The sequence below is a fragment of the Theropithecus gelada genome, chromosome 20 (assembly GCF_003255815.1).
Source record: "Theropithecus gelada isolate Dixy chromosome 20, Tgel_1.0, whole genome shotgun sequence".
NCBI classification, from domain to species: Eukaryota; Metazoa; Chordata; class Mammalia; order Primates; family Cercopithecidae; genus Theropithecus; species Theropithecus gelada.
The window spans coordinates 68,387,826-68,409,691 of NC_037688.1; the positions used below are offsets into that span (position 1 = coordinate 68,387,826).

The 21,866-nt window shown below is 44.1% G+C and overlaps 1 non-coding gene across 1 annotated transcript; it reads right to left on the reverse strand.

Annotated features, from left to right (window-relative positions):
* Window positions 1–3,285: 3,285 nt before the first annotated feature.
* On the reverse strand, window positions 3,286–3,357 carry TRNAT-CGU. Its single transcript has one exon. It is a non-coding gene; the product is annotated as a tRNA-Thr (tRNA).
* Window positions 3,358–21,866: the final 18,509 nt, after the last annotated feature.

Below are 21,866 nucleotides of genomic sequence, written 5' to 3' on the forward strand. Positions count from 1 at the left end.
TAAACAGAACCTGTATCAAGGATTTAGCTCACTAGTTTCCCATACTGCAGCGTGTGCCAAACTGCTTTTGCAGCTCAGGCACCCCCAGATTTCAAGCAGAAGTTACAGTTTTGAGACCTAGGTGTCATCTTTCAGGCTTGAAAAAAAAAAAAAAAAACAGCAATCACTTCTTCATACACACATATATATATCCTTAGTCATTTTGTGTAAATTTTTTGGCATAAATGGTATCTACAGTACATTATGTAAATTGTGTTTTTCTAATACATTCTCCACCTGATGCAGACAGGCAGTGGTGGGGATGGATGAGAATGGGCTCTCTCCCCGGGTGATGTCACAGAGGAGGAGTGCTGGTCTACTCTGTGGATGGGGACAGAAAGACAAGGACAGCACATCTGGGTGGACAATTCCATGCTCTTCACAGATATGGACCTACCTGCCCAGGAGCAGTGTTTGTTTTTGTTGTTGTTGTTTGTTTGTTTTTGAGATGGAGTTTCACTCCTGTCACCCAGGCTGGAGTGCAGTTGTGCAATCTTGGCTCACTGCAACCTCTGCCTCCTTGGGTTCAAGCGATTCTCCTGCCTAAGCCTCCTGAGTAGCCAGGACTACAGGTGCAATCTTGGCTCACTGCAACCTCTGCCTCCTTGGGTTCAAGCGATTCTCCTGCCTAAGCCTCCTGAGTAGCCAGGACTACAGGCACGCACCACCATGCCCGGCTAATTTTTGTATTTTTGGTAGAGATGGGATTTCACCATGTTGGCCAGGCTGGTCTTGAACTCCTGACCTCAAGTGATCCACCCGCCTCAGCCTCCCAAGGTGCTGGGATTACCAGCGTGAGCCACGTGCCTGGCCCATACATGATCTTTTGTGGCACCTCTTTAAAAAGAAATGAATGGGCCAGGCACGGTGGCTCATGCCTGTCATCCCAGCACTTTGGGAGGCTGAGGGAGGAGGCTGAGGTGGGAGGATCGTTTGAGCCCAGGAGTTTGAGACCAGCCTGAGCAACATAATGAGACCCCATCTCAACAGGAAAAAGAAGAAGAAGAAAAAAAAAAGCCAGGTGTGGTGCTAGCGCCTGTAGTCCTAGCTACTTGAAAGGCTAAGTTGGGAGGATTGCTTGAGCCCAGGAGTTTGAGGCTGCAGGGAGCCTCAATGATAGCACCATTGCACTCCAGCCTGGGCAATAGCACGAGACCCTGTGTCCAAAAAAGAAGTAAAATAAAAAGAAATGAATAGATGCTCCAGTGAAAACAAGAGAACATTCGACATTTATTCGCTTTAATTCTGAATTGTTCTAATTTGCCTGTGTCCCAAAAGGTTATTGTTGTGTTAGGGTGGGGGCTTTGAGGGACAGAGTGATTCTGGAAAAAAAATTGCACATGTAATACAAATCATCTTGAAGAAAACCCAAACAATGTACAGCACACGTTTACCTGGTAAGAAGTGAAGGAACCCTTTCAACAGCTTTCCTAGTCTACCTCCCTCCAAGGGGATGATGCTATTTTGGTGAGTACCCTTCCACCCCTTGTGGACCGCTCCTGGGGACCAGCAGCACCAGCATCACCCCAAGACACTTCTTAGAAATGCGGCGTCTCAGGCCCCACGGTAGACCTACTGAGTCACAACCTGCTTCTTAGCAAGATTCCCCAAGTTGAAGTGTAAAAAGCACTGGTATTTGCTATTTTTATATCATTAACTTACCTATTTATATACATGTCTACACACGGGCTCCTTCCTGGGTTTAGAATACGGCTGTCATGGCCGAGTGTGGTGGCTCACGCTTGTAATCCCACCACTTCGCGAAGCCGAGGTGGGTGGATCACTTGAGGTCAGGAGTTTGAGACCAGCCTGGACAATATGATGAAGCCCCGTCTCTGCCAAAAATACAAAAATTAGCCGGGTGTGGTGGCGCACGCCTGTAATCCCAGCTACTCAGAAGGCTAAGACAGGAGGATTGCTTGAACCCGGGAGGCGGAGATCTCGGAGTGAGCCAAGATCGTGCTACCACACTCCAGCCTGGGCAAGAAAGCCAGATTCTGTCTCAAAAAAAAAAAAAAAAAAAAAAGAAAGAAAAAAAGAATATTGCTCTCGTTTGAACAGTGGTCCTCAAGGTGCGGTCCAACATCAGCATCTCCAGGGAGCTCGTTAGAAATGCAAATGACCTGGGCCCAGCTCCGAGCTGCTGAATGCAGAATCTGTGTTTAACAAGCCCTCTAGGGGAGGCTGATGCACGCTCACTAGTGTGGAACCCCTGCTGTAGAAGGGGGACACTTACCCCGGGAGCTCCTGCTCCCTCCCTCTCTCCCTGTTACCTCCCGAGAGCCCGTTCTGGCCTGGCCAGTTCACCGAGGGAAGCCCAGAATCCAGTTCCACCAGGCACACACCAGGCGCTCCACGAACGCCTCCTCCAGTTAGGAATCTCAGACTGATAAAGGCTTCCCCAAATTCACTCAAGCTGGGTTTTTCAGAGTGCACGATGCGGCGGTCCTGGATTGGGGTCATTGCATAACGTCTTCAAAGGCATTCCAGCAGCCCCTTGGTGCATCCTTCGTGATGCAAAGAAAACCTGTGTGATCTGACCGGAGCGCCATTTACGGAGGCCGCCTCCCAAGCAGCAGCCTTTCCCGGCAGCTGCTCACAAGCGCCCATTTTACAGAGGGGCAAGCGGGGGCTCAGAGCGGGAGGTTTCAGATTTGCGTGTCAGAATTGCTCCAAGCCTGGGCAGGGTTGCTTCTTTTTCGAATGCAGTGCCTACAGTGGATTTCCTTTCAAAAATAGCAAGCCAGACAGACACCAGCTGACTCTGGGTGTGGGCTCTGTATCAGGCAACGGCAGGGCTTTTGTTAGAGCGGATAAAATTGGATTTTCCTGTGCAGAAGAATGTGGAGGAGCCCTTAAGCCAAACGCCAGAAGCTGGAAGTCTCCTTGCCCCAAGGGTGTTGGAGCTTCCCTGAGGCCATGATCTGCAGCCGACCTTTTGAGTTTGCGAGTCCCGCCCCACCCCCGGAGCCCTCCACCTTCTCCCTGGGGATGAAGCGTCCCAGGGATAGCTGTGTGTACGGAGCCGATCGCCGGGGCTGGCCAGATTTGCGGCCCAGACGCGCCGAGGCTGGACCACCCAGACTTCTATGTTCTGCGAGGGAAGCAGGGGAACTTGAACCCAAACCCTTGAAGGAAAACAGTTGGTCAGGTCCGCAGTCCAAGGGGGAAGGATCTACTCGCAGAATGCGGTAGGAGTCGACCACTCCTAAAAAGTCTCCTCCCTATAGGGCAAGGCTGGACACCAGGCACGGACGGGGTTCGAACCCGTGATCTTCGGTTTACGAGACCGACGCCTTACCACTTGGCCACCGCGCCTGCGTTACGATGGCGGCTTCGCGAACCTCTATCCTGGCGCTGCTCCCGTGCGCTCGCCCGGCGGGCACGAGCGCGCACCGCCCCCTTCCCCGTTGCGGCCGGCGGGGCGGAGCTTCAACGGGCGCGCGCCGGCGGGTTCGGTGACTCGGGGGCGCGGCCCGCGGGGTCCTCCGTAGCCCGCAACGGGCTGGGGGACCTCTGAAGCCGGGGCGCGGCTGGATCGGTGTCCCGAGGGTCCCACAGGCGGGGCGCCGGCCGGCGTCTCAGAAGCCGGGTTCGAATCCCAGCCCTGCCAGGGATGTGGCGACTCGGGCAGGCTCGACTCGGAGCTTCAGTTTCCCCTCTAGAGGGAGGCACCCAGGAAGGCAAGGAATGGTGGCAGTTTTCCTTATCAACCCGACTCCGGGCCGTCCACCGTCGCCTTGCATGGATCCCACGCCCAGCCAGGGTTGCTGGATGGAGGCGTGAGATTTAGAAAATAAAAGCTCCTGGAATTTCCGCCTTTGGGAGGCCAGGGCGGAAGAATCGCTTGAGCCGAGGAGTTCGGGGCTGCAGGGAGCCGAGATCGCGCCACTGTACACTAGCCTGGGCGACAGAGGGAGACCTTGCCTCAAAGAAAAGAAAAAAATAAACAAACAAAAAACCGAAAGTTTCTTCTTCTCCCAATTTACCTGTTTAGCCTGGATGTGTCCCCGGTCCCAAGACGAGCAGCAGCACCTGGGATTTTGTTAGAAATGCAACTTCTCTCCCGCCCAGACCTGCTGACTCGGCGGCCAAATCAGCCCCAAGGCATCTGACAGTTTAATGTGCACATTCATATTTATAGATTCAGACAGCCCTTTGATTTCCACACAAACGGACTGATTTACTGTTCTCTGCACTTTGAGTTTTCATGAATTAATGTATGATGTGTTAATTGAATGGCTCTTGGTAGGTAATACAGTTTAATCACCACAACTAATAGCATTGTTTGAGAAATATAGCAATTTCTATTATTCATGCATATGTTGTGTAATATTAACACAATATAGCAAATCATATGCACTAAAGTATATACTGTAATTAATGGGATTATTATGCATGGGTGGGTTACCTTAGTCTCTAGTAGCTACATCTTTTCCATTGAGTGGCTGTGCTACAATTGATTTAAACTGTTGCTGGAAGGTGGGCATTAGGTTGACTGGAGGTATTTTGCGCACAGAACATTCTGCTATGTGTGTCCCTGCCTGCTGGTACCAGTGATGCGGTAGGGTATATAGGGGCCTATACTAAGAACGTGCACAGCCTACCATGCAGGTGTATAGGCAAATAGGAAGCTGAAAAATACCGGGGAGATGCTTTAAATGTCAAGGTTTGGGCAGGTGAGTAGAAAAGGTATAATTTTCCCTCCAGGCATCAGGACTGGAACCCTGAGGCCTTGCACCTGAAGTGCTGTGGCGCTCTAAGTGCAAATCACCTGGTAGCTCCCCAATTAAAAGAAAGACTTGGAGAACATTTTCAGAAAACGTGCACTACCAAGCATTGCTTCTGAATAGCAGATGATAATACTGGCTCCACTGTCCCCATCTCTTTTTTTGTTGGGGCAGGAGGGTGGGTGTTTATTGGGTTATTGGAATTACTGTGCTGAAGTGGCAGAGGCTTATGAAAAGAAATTAGCAAATGAAGGAAAATCACATGGGGGCTGAATCCAAAACTAACTGGCAGGTAGAATGGAAATTGGATTTTAACGGGTGCTTTTAAAATCTTTGTCTTCTGAGGGAAGGGAGGCAGTTGAAAGCCTCAGGTGTCCCAGGCACATGAAAAAGGGGCGTATGTACCTTGATGGCCAGGTGGGATGCCCTTTGCATCCTCAGGGCCTAGGGGGCCCTCTGGCCCTCTGTGAGCCCTAAAATAGAGCACACAGGTGGCAGGTGTTGGGCTGATAAGCCAATTTATCTGGGAGGTGAAAAGGAGACCTGAGGAGCCCTGGATCACAGATAACCTGGAGCGTGGAGCTGTCTGTTCTGGCCCTTGCGTCTGCACAAGGTATGTCCTCGACAAGTATTGTCGAACATGTACGATTCCCTTCCACGTGGTTCTGGGAACCCTCCAACCACTGTACTAACAAACGTCCCAGTGCTGAACTTTCAGCAAGGCTTTTGGTGATCTAGCCAAAACCTTCCATTTCTCAGTCATAAGGAATTGGCCATCGTTCACCCTTAGTGAAAAACATTAAGCAAACATTCCCTGTCCTCTGACAGGGTCCGTGGTCCAGGTGAGGTCCTGATGGCACACAACTGTGACCCAATCCTAGGCCTCCCAAATGCTAGGGCGAGGAAGCAGCGTTGGCTGAAGCAGACGGTGGTTTCAAGGGACTAGAAAGGCGATATTTTAAGTGAGGAAATGTCAGAATTGATCTGATGACAAAGCCGACTGCCATGATGGAATACTTTTCATCTTTTTGTTGCTTCTGTATAATTTAGTTGCCTAGACCTGAATAATTTATAAGCATCCACTTTTCCTTTGTGTTGAAATTTAGGCACTCTTTTCTATTTTAGATATATATTTTGTTTGTATCTATATCATCTACGTATCTATACATATATATGTCTTTAATCTTTTTTGGCTTTTTCTGGCACCTCTATTTCCCTGTGCCTGTCTGTAAAGTAGAAATTCTTAGGCCGGGTGTGGTGGCTCATGCCTGTAATCCTAGAACTTTGGGAGGCCGAGTTGGGTAGACTGAGCTCAGGAGTTCGAGACCAGCCTGGGCAACATGGTGAAACCCAGTCTCTTCTAAAATACAAAAAGTTAGCTGGCCGTGTTGGCATACGCCTATAGTCCCAGCTGCTCCGGAGGCTGAGGCAAGAGAATCGCTTGAACCTAGGAAGTAGAGGTTGCAGTGAGCCGAGACGGAGTGAGACTGTCTCAAAAATTTCTTAACCTGAGCCCATCCACTCAAGCCCAGGAAATGTGTGAATTCCTCAAAAGTATACATAAACTGCGTATGTAGTTTTCCTGGAAAAGGGATGTCACAATTTATCAGGGTTTTTGTTTTTGTTTTTGTTTTGAGACAGGGTCTCGCTCTGTCGCCCAGGCTGGAGTGCAGTGGTGCAATCTCAGCTCACTGCAACCTCTGCCTCCTGGGTTCAAGCGATTCTCCTGCCTCAGCCTCCTGAGTAGCTGAGATTATAGGCGCCTGCCACCACACCTGGCTAATTTTTGTATTTTTAGTAGAGATGGGGTTTCGCCATGTTAGGCTGGTCTCAAGCTCCTGACCTCGTGACCCACCTGACTCAGCCTCCCAAAGTGCTGAGATTACAGGCATGAGCCACTGTGCCCGACCGTTACCAGATTTTCCAAAAGACCTCCTGAGGGTCTTAGAAGGCTGAATGCCTTTTTACTTCCTCTCTCCCTTCCTGATGGTGCCTGATTAACCTAAGCCCCACGGGGATACAGTATCTCTCTAAAGTGGTTTAGCTACAGCTGTGGGTGTCTGAAAAATTATTTCTGAACAATTCAATGGCAGTGTCTCCGAGACACTTTCTGGCTCCAGGGACGACCTGGGCTTCCCCCAGTTCCTCCATCCCGGCTCACCTCGTGTGCCTGGTGCCTGCTGCCCTCCACAGAATGAGGGTGGGCAACAGAGGCTCTTCCTGGCCTGTGAGGGGCTGGCACCTGCGTTATGTCAGGTAAGCCTTGGTGGTGGCTGGGTGGCACCTGCAGGTTTCATGAAAATGCAGGCTGATTCAGTTAGTCTGGGCTGGGTCCGTGGGGCTGCCTTTCTAACCTCCCAGGTGATGCTGCTCCCTGGTCCAGGGCCTCACTTTGGGAAGCACTACTTTAAAGTATTCCTGGATACATTCATTTGCTTGTGGAAGAGAAAAAACCCTTTTGTGCTTGGATATTTAGGTCATCTGAGGTCATGACAGCAGGCTTTTTACTAACACCCTAAATAAAGATTTTATTTAAAGAAGGCACACTTAGCTACCCACAGTATCCCAGCTCCTTGAGGCAGGGGCCCTGTGTTGTGAGGGATGGGCAGGGTTCTTTTTGTTTTTTAAAGAGACCAGGTCTTGCTCTGTCACTCAGACTGGAGTGCAATGGCGCGATCGTAGCTCACTGCAGCCTCTAACTCCTGGGCTCAAGTGATTCTCCTGCTTCAGCCCTGGGCTCAACTGGTCCTCCTGCCTCAGCCTCCTGAGTAGTTGGGACTAGAGGCACATGCCGCCACACCTACCTGGCTAATTTTTTATTTTTATTTATTTTTGGAGATGAAGTCTTGCTCTGTCACACAGGCTGAAGTGCAGTCATATGATCTCTGCTCACTTGCAAACTCTACCTCCCAGGTTCAAGGATTCTCTTGTCTCAGCCTCCTAAGTAGCTGAGATTACAGGCATTTGCCACCACACCCAGCTAAGTTTTGTATTTCTAGTAGAGATGCTGTTTCACTGTGTTGACCATGCTGGTCTTGAACTCCTGACCTTAAGTGATCCACCCACCTCAGCCTCCCAAAGTGCTGGGATTACAGGCCTGAGCCACCTCTCCTAGCCCCAATTTTAAAATTCTTTTGTAGAGGTCGGGGAGGTGGGGGATCTTGCTATGTTGCCCAGGTTGGTCTTGAATTCCTGTGCTCAAGTGTTCTTCCTGTCTTGGTCTCCCAAAGTGCTTGGATTACAGGTGTGAGCCACCGTGCCCAGCCTCAGCACCATTTGTTGAAATGATTACCCTCTCCCTATTGAATTGCCTGGGTACCTTTGTTAAAATTCCATGAACTGCGTCTGTGTGGTCTATTTTTGGTCTTTTTATTCTGCTCTGTTGATCCATATGTCCATCTTTATGGCAATTACCACCAGTCTTGATTATTGCATATTTATAGTGGTTCAAAATCAAGTGCTGTAAATCCTTCCACTTTGTTTTTCTTTTACAAAATTGTTTTGCCTATAATAGATCCTTTGCATTTCCATATAATTCTTGGAATCGGCTCATCAGTTTCTATAAAATGCCTTCTGGGATTTTGATGGGGAATGCGTTGAATCTACAGATGAATTTGGGGGAAATTGATGACTTAACAGTATGGAATCTTCCTATCCATGAATATTTCATTTCCCCATTGTTTGATGCTGATGCCTGTGAATCTTTAATTCTGAATTCATTTCTTTGGAATTGAATTATGTGAGTTTCCTGTGATTTTTCAGTGGAGGAGGAGTTGGAATGATTATGGTAACTGTATTCACCTCCTTTTAACACCCTGTCCAAGTGAAAGTCCCCACCACATGTGGGAATTGTGTCAGCACTGGCAGAATGCGGCGAGATGTGTGGTCTGTGTAACCAAAAATCTTCTGGCTTGAAAAGAGAGGTGATGATGATTGTTTCAACACCCTTAACAAATAATGGCAACCACACACAAAATGTTACAGGGATGAAAAGTAGATTTTTTTCCTGCACAGAAATTACAGTTGTACAGGATGCCCTGGTATCACCTCATCAAATCAATCTTTGAACCTCTCTAACCTTGGAAAATATCTGTTTAAATTGGTTCGTTCCAGAGCCAGAACAAGATCAAGTTGGCAGCTATGAATAATAAAAAGTTTTGTTCTTTTTTTCCTTTCCTTTTTTTCCCCCCAGATAAGCTGTAAAAAGGTCAACCAGATTATCTGAGCTACAACATTAGCATGCAGAGTAGACAACGGGTTGATCTATATAAGAAGCAGTAGACAGTGAAAGAACAAAATTGCTATTTCTCTTATCATTCTTCCTGCGTGGAGCACAGGGCCCCCACCCTCCCAGCTCTAAGTTCCCTTCTTCCCTCCTTCCTCCTTCTCTTTTTCAAGGTTGACCACTGTTAGGAGTTTACTTGGAATCATCACATTATCTTTTCTTTTGCTTTTGTGTTGATACTTATTTATCCATAGGAAATAATTTTGGGTAGGATTTTTTTCTCCCCACAAATGGTATCATATTGTATACTTTTTTGTTGTTGTTATTGAGACAGAGTCTCGCTCTGTTGCCAGGCTGGAGTACAGTGATACGATCTCGGCTTACTGCAACCTCCGTCTCCCGGGTTCAAGTGATTGTCCCTGCCTCAGCCTCCTGAGTAGCAGGGATTACAGGTGCCTGCCACCATGCCTGGCTAATTTTGGTATTTTTAGTAGAGATGGGGTTTCGCCATGTTGGCCAGGCTGGTCTCGAACTCCTGACCTCAGGTGATCCACCCTCCTTGGCCTCCCACAGTGCTGGGATTACAGGGGTGAGCCACTGTGCCCGGCCATACACAGTTTTTAATGTACATATTTTGGATTCTACAGACCACTGGAGGTCCAGCCATATTCCCTGTGGCTCTAGCTCATTCCTTATTTGCTGCATTCTCATCCACTAGGTGACTGCACCACAGTTTTCATAATTCCCTGCTGGATGCTATAGCTCACTCCTGTAGTCCCAGCACTTTGAGAGGCTGAGGTGGGCAGATCACCTGAGGTCAGGAGTTTGAGACCAGCCTGCCCAACATGGTGAAACCCTGTCTCTACTAAAAGTACAACAATAGCCAGGCGTGGTGGTGCATGCCTGTAATCCCAGGTATTTGGGAGTCTGAGGCAGGAGAATCGCTTGAACCCAAGAGGCAGAGGTTGTGGTAGGCCAGGATCACGCCACTGTACTCCAGCCTGGGCGACAAGATTAAAACTCCATCTCAAATAATAATTATTATTATTCCCCTACTGCTGGCCACCTAGGTTGTTTCCAATTTTTCTTCATTACAGCTTGTCTTGCATTGTTGCACGTGTCCCTCATGCACACATGTGGAGTTCTTGGCCATGGATATAAGGTCCATTGCTTTCCTAAGATGACCTCTCTGTGTTGTATTTTACCAGCCTTATCTGCTAAAAATATCTGCTTACTGGTGAGTGAGCTGGCCATCGGTCCCACTGGACTCCAGGAGTGATGTTTGCTTTTGCTCGAGTCGCTCTCATTTTTAGCTTTGTGTGGGGTTAGTTGAGAGGAGGTGGAAATAATGAGCCTCACCCTTTGTGTAACAACGTGGCCAATGTTTACCCAGCTGCTTGAGATGCGTGTTGTGGGTTGGAGTGTACTGGTATCAAACCAAATTCCTTTGGTTCTTTTCAGTGTTACAAGCTTGTAAAATACAATATGTAAATGTCCAAAATTAGTTCCTTCACATATGTTGCTACTTTCTGTAAAGTAGTAGGAGAATCTCACATGATGAATGATAGATGGTATGCATTTTTCAATATAGGAAATAATCATTTATTTCCCTGTATGTGTATTCATATTATACATTTCAAAAACTCAGACCTTTACTCACATTATTCAGGAAGCGATTTTGATAATGACCTTTTCCTAGACCTTGTATTTTAAGATCCCTGGTACATAAATGACACAATCTTCTGGGTTGCAATGTTTAAGAGACGAAGTCTCACTCTGTCACCCAGGCTGGAGTGCAGTGGTGCAAGCTCAGCTGACTGCAATCTCCATTTCCCAGGTTCAAGCAGTTCTCCTGCCTCAGCCTCCAGAGTAGCTGAGATTACAGGTGTGCACCACCAGGCCCAGCTAATTTTTGTATTTTTAGTAGAGACAGGGTTTTACCATGTTGGCCGGGCTGATCTCCCACTCCTGACCTCAAGTGGTTTGCCCACCTCAGCTTCCCAGAGTGCTGGGATTACAGGTGTGAGCCACTGTGCCTGGCCTGGGTTGTAATTGTTTTAAACCAGTACGGTGTTTTTGTGAACTTATGCTTACTCTTGGGCCACCTTCCAGATACATACTCAAGCAGTGTATATGTGGTTAAGGATGGGATCTATGTTAGGAAGTTTAAAGTGACTATTTAAAAATGTCATCTCCTGTCATCAGACACCAATTATCATCTCCTCAGCTTTTGGTGTGGGAGGTGATTATTCCCAGTGCTGTTCTTGGCAACTTGAAAAGATAAATGGGTGGAAGGAAATGAGAGCAAAGTGTGATGAATTTACTTACTGAGCCAAACATACCTTTTGTGTTTTTCCCTTGCAGCTTTGCTTTAGTGCTGTAAAACTGTAAATGTCCATGTGAAACTCAGGTGTAAAAGTGTCGAACATGAAATGTGACCTTTATGTTCTTCCTTTATCCATTATTGACACATTAGAATTTCTTGATGGAAACGTGAATAACATTTTATCGGAAACATCTCGTTGTTCTTTTTCATGGTTCTTAAAATGCTGTCATTCTTGCAACACTTTCTTTGCAGCTGTTTGTTGGATGCTAGCTTATTGCCCTGGAAGTCTAAATAGGTTTTCTCTGGTGTTTACATCTGCGTGTTTCCCATTTGTTATGGTATATTAGTATCATTTAATCCTCTGCAATCTTTAAAAATAGGTGGGGCACAGTGTCTCACACCTGTAATCCCAGCACTCTGGGAGGCCAAGGCAGGAGGATCACTTGAGCCCAGGAGTTTGAGACCAGCCTGGGCAACGTGGTGAAAACTTGTCTCTACAAAAATACACAAATTAGCTGGGTGTGGTGGCATGTGCCTGTAATCCCAGCTACTTGGGAGGCTGAGTTGGGAGGATCACTTGAGCCCAGGAGGCCGAGGCTGCAGTGAGCCATGATGGTGCCACTGCATTCCAGACTGGGTGACAGAGAGAGACCTTGTCTCAAAAAAATGAATAATAATTAAAAAAAACCTCGAGGGAAACTATTTAGAGAAAGTATAAATACTGTAGCCAGACCTCATCCTATCTCAAATAAAAGGTACTATTTCCATCCAGGTAAAAGTACCTGTAGAAATCTAGGTGGTCTCTCTCTCTTTTTTTTTTTTTTTCCAAATTGTTTGCTTTGTTGTTTCTTCATGTCCTTTTGTTATCCTTCCCTCCCACCCCCAACAACTGCCATTCTGCTTTCTGTCACCATATGTTAGTTTGCACTAACAAAGTAATTTTGATTTCTTTTTGAGACGGAGTCTTGCTCTGTCACCCACGCTGGAGTTGCAGTGGCAAGATCTCAGCTTGCTGCAGCCTCTGCCTCCCGAGTTCAAGCAATTCTCCTGCCTCAGCCTCCTGAGCAGCTGGGATTACAGGCGCCCCACTAATTTTTATATTTTCAGTAGAGATGGGATTTTGCTATGTTAGCCAGACTGGTCTCGAACTCCTGATCTCAAGTAATCTACCTGTCTCAGCCTCCCAAGGTGCTGGAATTACTGGCATGAGCCACCATGCCCGACTAGTTTTTGTATTTTTAGTAGAGATGGGGTTTCACCATGTTGGTCAGGCTTTCTCAAACTCCTGACCTCAGGTAATCTGCTTACCTTAGCCTCTGAAAGTGCTGGGATTACAGGCGCGAACCATTGCACCTGTGCTGGGATTACAGGTGTGAACCACTACACCTGGCCCACATCCTGGAATTGTATGTACATGGAATCAAACAGCATGTGCTCTTTTTTCCTGGCCTCTTTCCCTCAGCATAACTGAGACTCACCTGTATTGTACATTATTGTGTACCAAGAATTCATTCCTTCTTCTTGTTGAGTGGTATGGAAATTTGAGTTGTTTCTGCTTTTTGGCTATTACCAATAAAACTACTGTGAACATTTGTGTATAAACCTTTGAATAGACATATGTGTTCATTGCTTTTAGACAGATACACAGGAATGCCATCCATGGGTCATAGGTTTATCATTTTAAGAAACTGACAAACTGTTTCCCCAAGTGGCTGCACCATTTTACATTGCCACCAACAGTGGAGGAGAGTTCAGTTCCCCCATATCCTCGCCAACACTTAGTGTGGTCAGTCTTTTTACTTTTAGTCATTCTAATAGGTGTGTAGTGGTATTGCATTGCGATTTTAATTTGCATTTCTCTATTTTTTTTTTTTTTTTGGCGGAGTCTCGTTCTGTTGCACAGGCTGGAGTGCAGTGGCATGATCTCAGTTCACTGCAACCTCTGCCTCCTGGGTTGAAGTATTTCTCCTGCCTCAGTCTCCTGAGAAGCTGGGATTACAGGTGCCCACTGGCACCCCTGGCTAATTTTCGTATTTTTAGTAGAGAGTGGATTTTACCATGTTGGCTAGGCTGGTCTCAAACTCCTGAACTCAGGTGATCCGCCCACCTAGGCCTCCCACAGTGCTGGGATTACAGATGTGACCCACTGTGTCCGGCCAATTTGCATTTCTCTAGTTCTAAGATGTTGAGCATTTTTTCATGTGTTTGTTTATTTGACATTCATTTGTGGTCTTTGGTGAAGTTTCTGTTCCATGCATTTTTCATTGGGATTTTAAATTATTAAAATGTGAAATGTTAGGCCGGGCGTGGTGGCTCATGCCTATAATCCCAGCACTTTGGGAGGCTGAGGCGGGTGGATCACGAGGTCAGGAGATTGAGACCATCCTGGCTAACACAGTGAAACCCCGTCTCTACTAAAAATGCAAAAAATTAGCTGGGCGTGGCGGCGGGCGCCTATAGTCCCAGTTACTTGGGAGGTTGAGGCAGGAGAATGGTGTGAACTTGGGAGGTGGAGCTTGCAGTGAGCTGAGATTGCGCCACTGCACTCCAGCCTGGGCGACAGAGTGAGACTCCGTCTCAAAAAAAAAAAAAAAAATTTTGTTGTTTGTTTTTGTGTTTAAGGCTAGCCAAGTGAAGCAGTGGGAATGGATGAAGGAACAAAGAAACTTATAACTGGTTGTGACCAATTGGTTGTAAACTGCACTCAGACCAGTGAGATTCTTGATAGATTCTGAATATAAATCCTTTATCAGATATGATTTCCAAGTATTTTGTCCCAGTCTGTGGCTCTTTTTAGTCTTTTAACAGTGTTAAAGAGCAAAAGTTTTAAATTTTGATTAAATCAAATTATTAACTTTTATGGATCATTCTTTTTTTGTTATAGCTAAGAAATCTCTACCTAACTCAGTCACAAATGTTTTCCTCTACAAATTTTATAGTTTTAGATTTTATATTTAGGTCTATGACTCATTCAGAGTAAATACTGCATATGATATAAGTTACAGATTGAAGTCCACTTTTTTGCATATAGATATCCATTTGTTTCAGTATCTTTTGTTGAATAGACCATACTTCCTCCCCTGAATTGTCTTTGCACCGTTGCTGAAAATAAGCTGTAAGTTGTCTATATATGCTTGAGTCTCTTTCTTGACTCCATTTTGTCCTATTGATCTATTTGTCTATCTTTACTGTCTTAATGTAGCTTAAGTCTTTTTTTTTTTTTTTTTTTTTTTATTTTTTAAATAAAGTCTTGCTGTGTTGGCTAGGCTAGAGTGCAGTGGCATGATCTCGGCTCACTGCAACCTCCACCTCCTGGCTTCAAGCAGTTCTCCTGGCTCAGCCTCCCAAGTAGCTAGGATTAGAAGCGCGTGCCACCATGCCCAGCTGTTTTGTATTTTTAGTAGAGATGGGGTCTCATCATGTTGGCCAGGCTGGTTTCGAACTCCTGATCTCAAGCAATCCACCTGCCTTGGCCTCCCAAAGTGCTGGGATTACAGGTGTGAGCCACCGCGCCCGGCCAATGTAACTTAAGTCTTGAAATCAGGTAGCATTAGTCTTCCAACTATTTGTTCCTCCTTTTTTTTTTTGAGTCTTGCTGTCGCCAGGCTGGAGTGCGGCAGCGCGATCTTGGCTCACTGCAGTCTCCGCTTCCCAGGTTCAAGGGATTCTCCTGCCTCAGCCTCCTGAGTAGCTGGGATTACAGGTGTGCACCACCACACCCAGCTAATTTTTTTGTATTTTTAGTAGAGATGGGGTTTCACCATGTTGGCCAGGATGGTCTCGATCTCATGATCTGCCCGCCTCGGCCTCCCCAAGTGTTGGGATTACACAGTAATCTCACAGGTGTGAGCCACTGTGCCTGGCCTGTTTCTCTTTTTGACTATTCTATTTCTTTATCATTTCCATATGAATTTTAGAATCTGGTGACAATTTCTACAAAAAACCTGTTGGCATTTTGATTGCGAGTGTGTTAAATCTGTAGATCAATCTGGGGAGAATTGACCTATTGGCAATATTGAGTTTTCCAATGCCTGGACATTATACATGTTTTGATTTACTTAGGTCTTCAATTTCTCTGGAAAGTGTTTTGTAGTTTTTAGTATACAGACTTCTCATATCTTTTGTCAGATTTATCCCGTGTATTTCATATTTTTGATGCTATTATAAATGGCACTATTAAAAACATCTCAATTCCTGATTGTTTATTGCTAGTAGATAAACATACAATTGACTTTTGTATATTGATCTAATATTTTTCAAATGTCTTTCTCTCTCTCCACTGCTTAAGGGACTGAAATTACTGATAGAGTAGGCTACCGCAGGTTGTCTCTCACCATACTAATCTTCATTTTTTTCTTTTAAATTCTTTTTTTTTTCATTTTGCATAGTTATGATGTCTTCATATTCACTATATTTTTTCTGTAATGTATTATTTTCCATTATTCTCAGTCAGTGCATTTTTCATCTCCAAATATTGTAGTTTTCATCTCTGACAGCTCAATGTATTAAAAAACTTTTGTTTCTACTTAACTTTTTGATCAGATGGAATTCAGTTATAATGGTTTTAATGTCCTTGTCTGCAAACTGACATTTCTGTCAGTTCTTTTTTTTTTTTCCTAAACAACTTCTGCCTTTAATAATTCTTTTTAAAAACAATTTCCTGGTTCAATATAATTAATTAGTTAATCACTAAATATGTCATTTTTTGGCTTGTATTTGTTAGATGGATCTGGAGCAGGGATTAGTCTATAATCCTCAATGCTGGGGAAGGATTTTCCTGAATACTTTTAATGTCCCTTGCATGATGAGTTTTTCCGCTTGGCTGGTGGCAACAGGCACTATTCCCATCACTGTATGAGTACTGGGAGCTGTTAGTAATTTTGGGGGTTGTTCTTTCCCAGGTCATGTGGAATGTGTTTACATCCATATACCTGTTAGTGCTCTGTGCTGAATATTAAAAGAGACCCTCTGTAGATTTCCAGAGTTTTCTCAATGTAGCTCTCTTCTCTAGTATTATGTGCTACAAACTCAAGCTGTCTCGGCCTCCTGGATTCATCGCCCTGGCTGCCAACTTAGGAGTCCACTGGCGCTATCTGACTTCCTGGGCAACAGTACAGCTCACCTTGTTTCCTGTCCCTCAGAGATAACTCTTTTGTTGTTTGATATCTAGCATTTTCCAAAGGGTTTCATGTATTTTGTCCATCTTGGTGGTTTCAGGTAGGAAGGCAAGTCTGGCCCCTGTTACTCCATTTTGCTTGAAAGCAGGTCTTCTGTGTCATTGTTTGGAGGTACTAAGTTTTAGAGTGCTTTATTATGCATCACTAAATAACCAGAAGACTAGATTTGAGGGCACAAAAAGTCACTTTTACAATAAATGTGCTTACAATAAATGGATATTTACTAAGAAAATTGGATTTCTTTTGAGATGGAGTCTCATTTTGACACCCAGGCTAAAGTGCAGTGGTGCAATGTTGGCTCACTGCAGCCTCCACCTTCCTGGTTCAAGTGATTCTCCTGCCTCAGCCTCCTGAATAGTTGGGATTACAGGTGTGCATCACCACGCCCGGCTAATTTTTGTATTTTTAGTAGCGACGAGATTTCACCATGTTGGCCAGGCTGGTCTCAAACTCCTGACCTCAAGTGATCCACCTGCCTTGGCTTTACAAAGTGCTGGGATTACAGGTGTGAGAGCCACTGTGCTCAGCCTACTTACCATAATGTTTTAAAGGTTCATCCATGTTGTAGCATGAGTCAGTTCATTTCTTTTTTGGCCAAATAATCCATTGTATGTATATACCGCATTTTATCCATTCATGAGTTGATGGACGTCTGGGTTGCTTCTACTTTTTGGCTATTATGAATAATGGTGTGGTAAACATTCAGGTACAAGTTTTTGTGTGGACATATATTTTTCATTCTCTTGGGTGTGTGCCTGGGAGCAGAATTGCTGGGTTATATGGCAACTCTATTTTTAAATTTTTTTTGAGGAACTGTTCAATTGTTTTCCAAAACAGTCACATGCTTTCTCCCACAAGCAGTGTATATGGGTTTCAATTTCTCCACATCGTTGTTGATGCTTGTTATTATCTGCCTTCTTAGATTATAGCCATCCTATCATCTGTCAAGTGGTATCTCATGTGGTTTTGATTTGTATTTATCTGAGGTCAAGCATTTTTTCATGCACCTATTGGCCATCTGTATCTCTTCTTTGGAGAAGTGACTTCAGGTTCTTTAGTCATTTAAAAATTATTTATCTTTTTATTATTGAGCTGTAATAGTCTTTTATATATATTTCAAATACAAGTCTTTTATCAGATACATGATTTGCACAATTTTTCTCCTATTTTGTGGGTTGTATTGAATTTTCTGGGTGGTGCTATTTGGAGCACAGAAGTTTTTAGCCTTGGTGATACCTAACTAACTTCTCTATTTTTTCTTTTATTGCTTATGATTTTGCTGTCATATTTAAGAAGGTTTAGCCTAACCCAAGGTAACACAGATTTTCTGTTGTCTTCTACAAGTTTTATTGTTTTAGTTCTTTTAGTTTGATCTATTTTAAATTTTTATGGTATGAGGTAGGGAGTCCCAATTCATTCTTTTGCATGTGGATATCCAGTTATCTCAGCACTGTTTGTTGAAAAGACAGTTCCTTCTCCCATTGAATTATTTTGGCTTTTTTTTTTTGTGTGTGAAAAATCAATTGACCATAATATGATAATTTATCTCTGTACTCTTAGTGCTATCCTATTGATCTTTATGTCTATTCTTATGCCAGTACTACACTTTGAATACTGTAGCTTTGCTGTAAGTTTTTAAATTGAGATGTGTGGGTCCTCCAACTTTGTTCTTCTTTTTTCAAGATTTTGGATATTCCAGGTCCCTTGAATTTCATATGAATTTTAGGATCGGCTTGTCCATTCTAGCAAAAAGCCAGCTAAGATTTTGATAGGGAGTGTGTCCAATCTCTAGATCAGTTTTGGGGAATATTAACATGTTAACAATATTAAGTCTTCAGATCCATGAACATGGATGTCTTTCCATTTATTTGTCTTTTACAAATATTTTCAGAGTATAAGAAGTTTTCAGAGTATAAGTCTTATACTTCTTTTGTTAAATTTATTCCTAAGTATTGTTTGTGATGCTATTATAAATGGCATTGTTTTCTTAATTTCATCTGTGGTTTATTCATTGCTACTATACAGAAATGCAATTGAGTTTTGTATCCTATGACCTTGATGAATTCATTTTATTAGTTCTAATTGATTTTTAGGAAATTCTTTAGGATTCTCTATATGCAAGATCATGCCATCTACAGATAGAGATTGTTTTATTTCTTCCTTTCCAATCTGGATGCTTTTTATTTCTTTTTCTTGTATAATTGTCCTGAGTAGAAACTCTAGTACAATGTTGAACAGAAGTTCTAAGAGGGGACATCCATTTTTTTCCTGAGCACTGGGGACAAGCATTCAGTCTTTAACCACTAAGTATAATGATAGCTGTGGGTTTTGTGTAAATGACCTTTTGACGTGAGAAAGCTCCTTTCTAGTTCTAGTTCATTGCATTTTTATTGTAAAGGGGCGCTGAATTTTGTCAAGTGCTTTTTCTGTGTGTATTGGGATGATCATGTAGTTTTTGTACTTTATTCTATGGATATAGTGTTTTGAATTAATGGATTTTGAGAGGTTAAGCCAACTTTGCATTTCAGGAATAAACCCCACTTGGTCATGCTGTATAATAGTTTTTGCATATTACTGGATTTGATTTGCTAGTATTTTATTTAGGACTTTAGTTTCTATATACATCAGAAATATTGTTCTTACTAATCTTTTTTTACCATGAAATATTTCCAACTCACAGAAAATAGGGATAATAAAAATCAGCTAGTTAACATATTAGTATTTTGCTATATTGGCTGTAGAATTATTAAATGAAATATTAGAAAGTTAAAGCTTCCTTTCAGATGCTCCCCAATCTAATTTTTTCTTTCCAGAAATATTCTGAATCTTGAAACTGACCTGAATCCTTACCACCCATGTTTTTATACTTTATAAAACACACAGCCTTGTTTTAAAATGTTACTTGAATTATGCAGGCTTTATTCTGAACTTTTTCCCCCTTCAGCATTTTGTTTCAAGATTCTTTTACATTGGCACATTAGATTTAGTTAATTCCTGTAAATTGCTGCATTTAATGGTTCTCTAATTGAAAGGCATAGGAGTTGCTTGCAATTTTTGCTTTGTAAATGCTTTAGTGTTCATTCTTATACATGATTTCCTGTGTACGTCTGTGTTTCTCAAGGATGTGTACCAAAAAAATTGATTTGCTGGATCACAGAGTTTGTGTGTCTTCAACCCTGCTAGGTATTTAAAAATCTTATCGCTCTTGAGCTTTGGTATGTGCTAAAATGGTTGCAGAAGTCCCAGCAAGATAGTTAAGTGTTTAATAACAAGTCATTTTGCATGGCCCAGTCAGTAGAGTTCACTTAAAATGCTCCAGTCTTGGAATCCATGTTCTGGCTGGATTTAATCTAGTAAAAAGCCATACATTGTATGCCATTAAACATTTGTGAGTAGCTACTTTAGAAAATGTGAGATTGAGGAGGTCTAATCAAGACAGTTAGTGGAACCTCATGATAGACATGAGTTAAGCTGTACTCAGTTGTATTCACAAAGTATCTGGACAAAGGCAGAGAGTTGTATATAGAGTCTACAGGAATGGTGCTATGGTTTGAATGTTCGTGTCTCTAAAATTCATGTTGAAACTTAATCCCCACGCAATGTGTTAGAAGTTTGGACCTTTAGGAGGTGATTAAGTGATGAGGGCTCTGCTCTCATGAATGGGATTTAGTGCCCTTATAAAAGGCAGCCTATTTGTGTGTGTGTGTGTGTTTAGACCTTTCGTCCCTTCCTCTTTGTGAGGGTGCAGCAAAAAAGCACCATCTTCCAGGCAGAGATCTGGACCTCACCAGACACCGAATCTGCTGGAGCCTGGATGTTGGACCTTACAGTCTCTAGAACTGTGAGCACTACGTTTCAGCTGTTTATAAATTGTCCAGTCTGAGGCATTTTGTTATAGCTCCCTGAACAGACTAGGACAAATGGTTTGGGTTCTGGGGTTTCAGAAGCTTGGTCTCAAATCAGTGCTGTTTCCTTTGTGATTTCAGGCAAGTCATTTGCCTTTTTTTTTTTTTTTTGAGATGGAGTTTTGCATTGTTGCCCAGGCTGGAGTGCAATGGCATGATCTCAGCTCACTGCAACCTCCACCTCCCGGGTTCAAGCGATTCTCCTGACTCAGCCTCCAGAGTAGCTGGGATTACAGGCATGCGCCACTACGCCCGGCTAATTTTGTATTTTCAGTAGAGATGGGGTTTCACCATGTTGGTCAGGCTGGTCTTGAACTCCGACCTCAGGTGATCCACCAGCCACGGCCTCCCAAAGTGCTGGGATTACAGGCGTGAGCCACCATGCCTGGCACCACCTTCTCTGTCTTTAGTTGCCCTATTTATTTATTTATTTTATTTATTTTTTTGAGACGGAGTCTCGCTCTGTCACCCACCTGGAGTGCAGTGGCCAGATCTCGGCTCACTGCAAGCTCCGCCTCCCGGGTTTACGCCATTCTCCTGCCTCAGCCTCCCGAGTAGCTGGGACTACAGGCGCCTGCCACCTCGCCCGGCTAGTTTTTTGTATTTTTTACTAGAGACGGGGTTTCATCGGGTTAGCCAGGATGGTCTTGATCTCCTGACCTCGTGATCCGCCCGTCTCGGCCTCCCAAAGTGCCGGGATTACAGGCTTGAGCCACCGCGCCCGGCCTAGTTGCCCTATTTATAAAATGGGGATAAGAGTTCCTACCTCATAGACTTACTATTAAATGAGGTTATACATATAAAATGACACAGAGCCTGGCATACAGCAGTGTTTAATACATGTTTGTTGCTATTACTGTTGTCTGTCTCCTACCATGTTTCTGTTGATTGGCACTGTGCAACAACAGCAAGGAAAAGGGTGAAGCAGTATTTGGTCTTTGGTTGTAGCATCTTTTGGTCTCTTAACAGACCATCTTTTGGTTGCTTAACAGACATAATTTAAGTGAAGAAACGAGGCTGCTTGTTCAACCAGCTTTGTAGACTTTTTGTAATGCTCAAAGAGGTATTGTACGAGAACCATTATACTTTTTGTCTACGGACTGTCATGTGCAGAGGAGCTTTGTTTGAAATTCTGCTTAAGGTGATTTGTGGGTCTATGTATGAGTGAGAAAACACATCAAAGCTCTCAAAGGCCTTTTTTTTTTTTTGAGATGCAGTTTCGTCTGTAGCCCAGGCTGGAGTGCAATGGCGCAATGTCGGCTCACTGCAACCTTCACCTCCTGGGTTCAAGAGATTTTCCTGCCTCAGCCTCCCAAATAGGTGGGACTACAGGCATGCACCACCACACCCGGCTAGTTTTTTTTGTGTGTTTAGTAGAGATGGAGTTTCCCCATGTTGGTCAAGCTAGTCTTGAACTACTGACCTCAGGTGATCCACCTGCCTTGGCCTCCCAAAGTGCTGGGA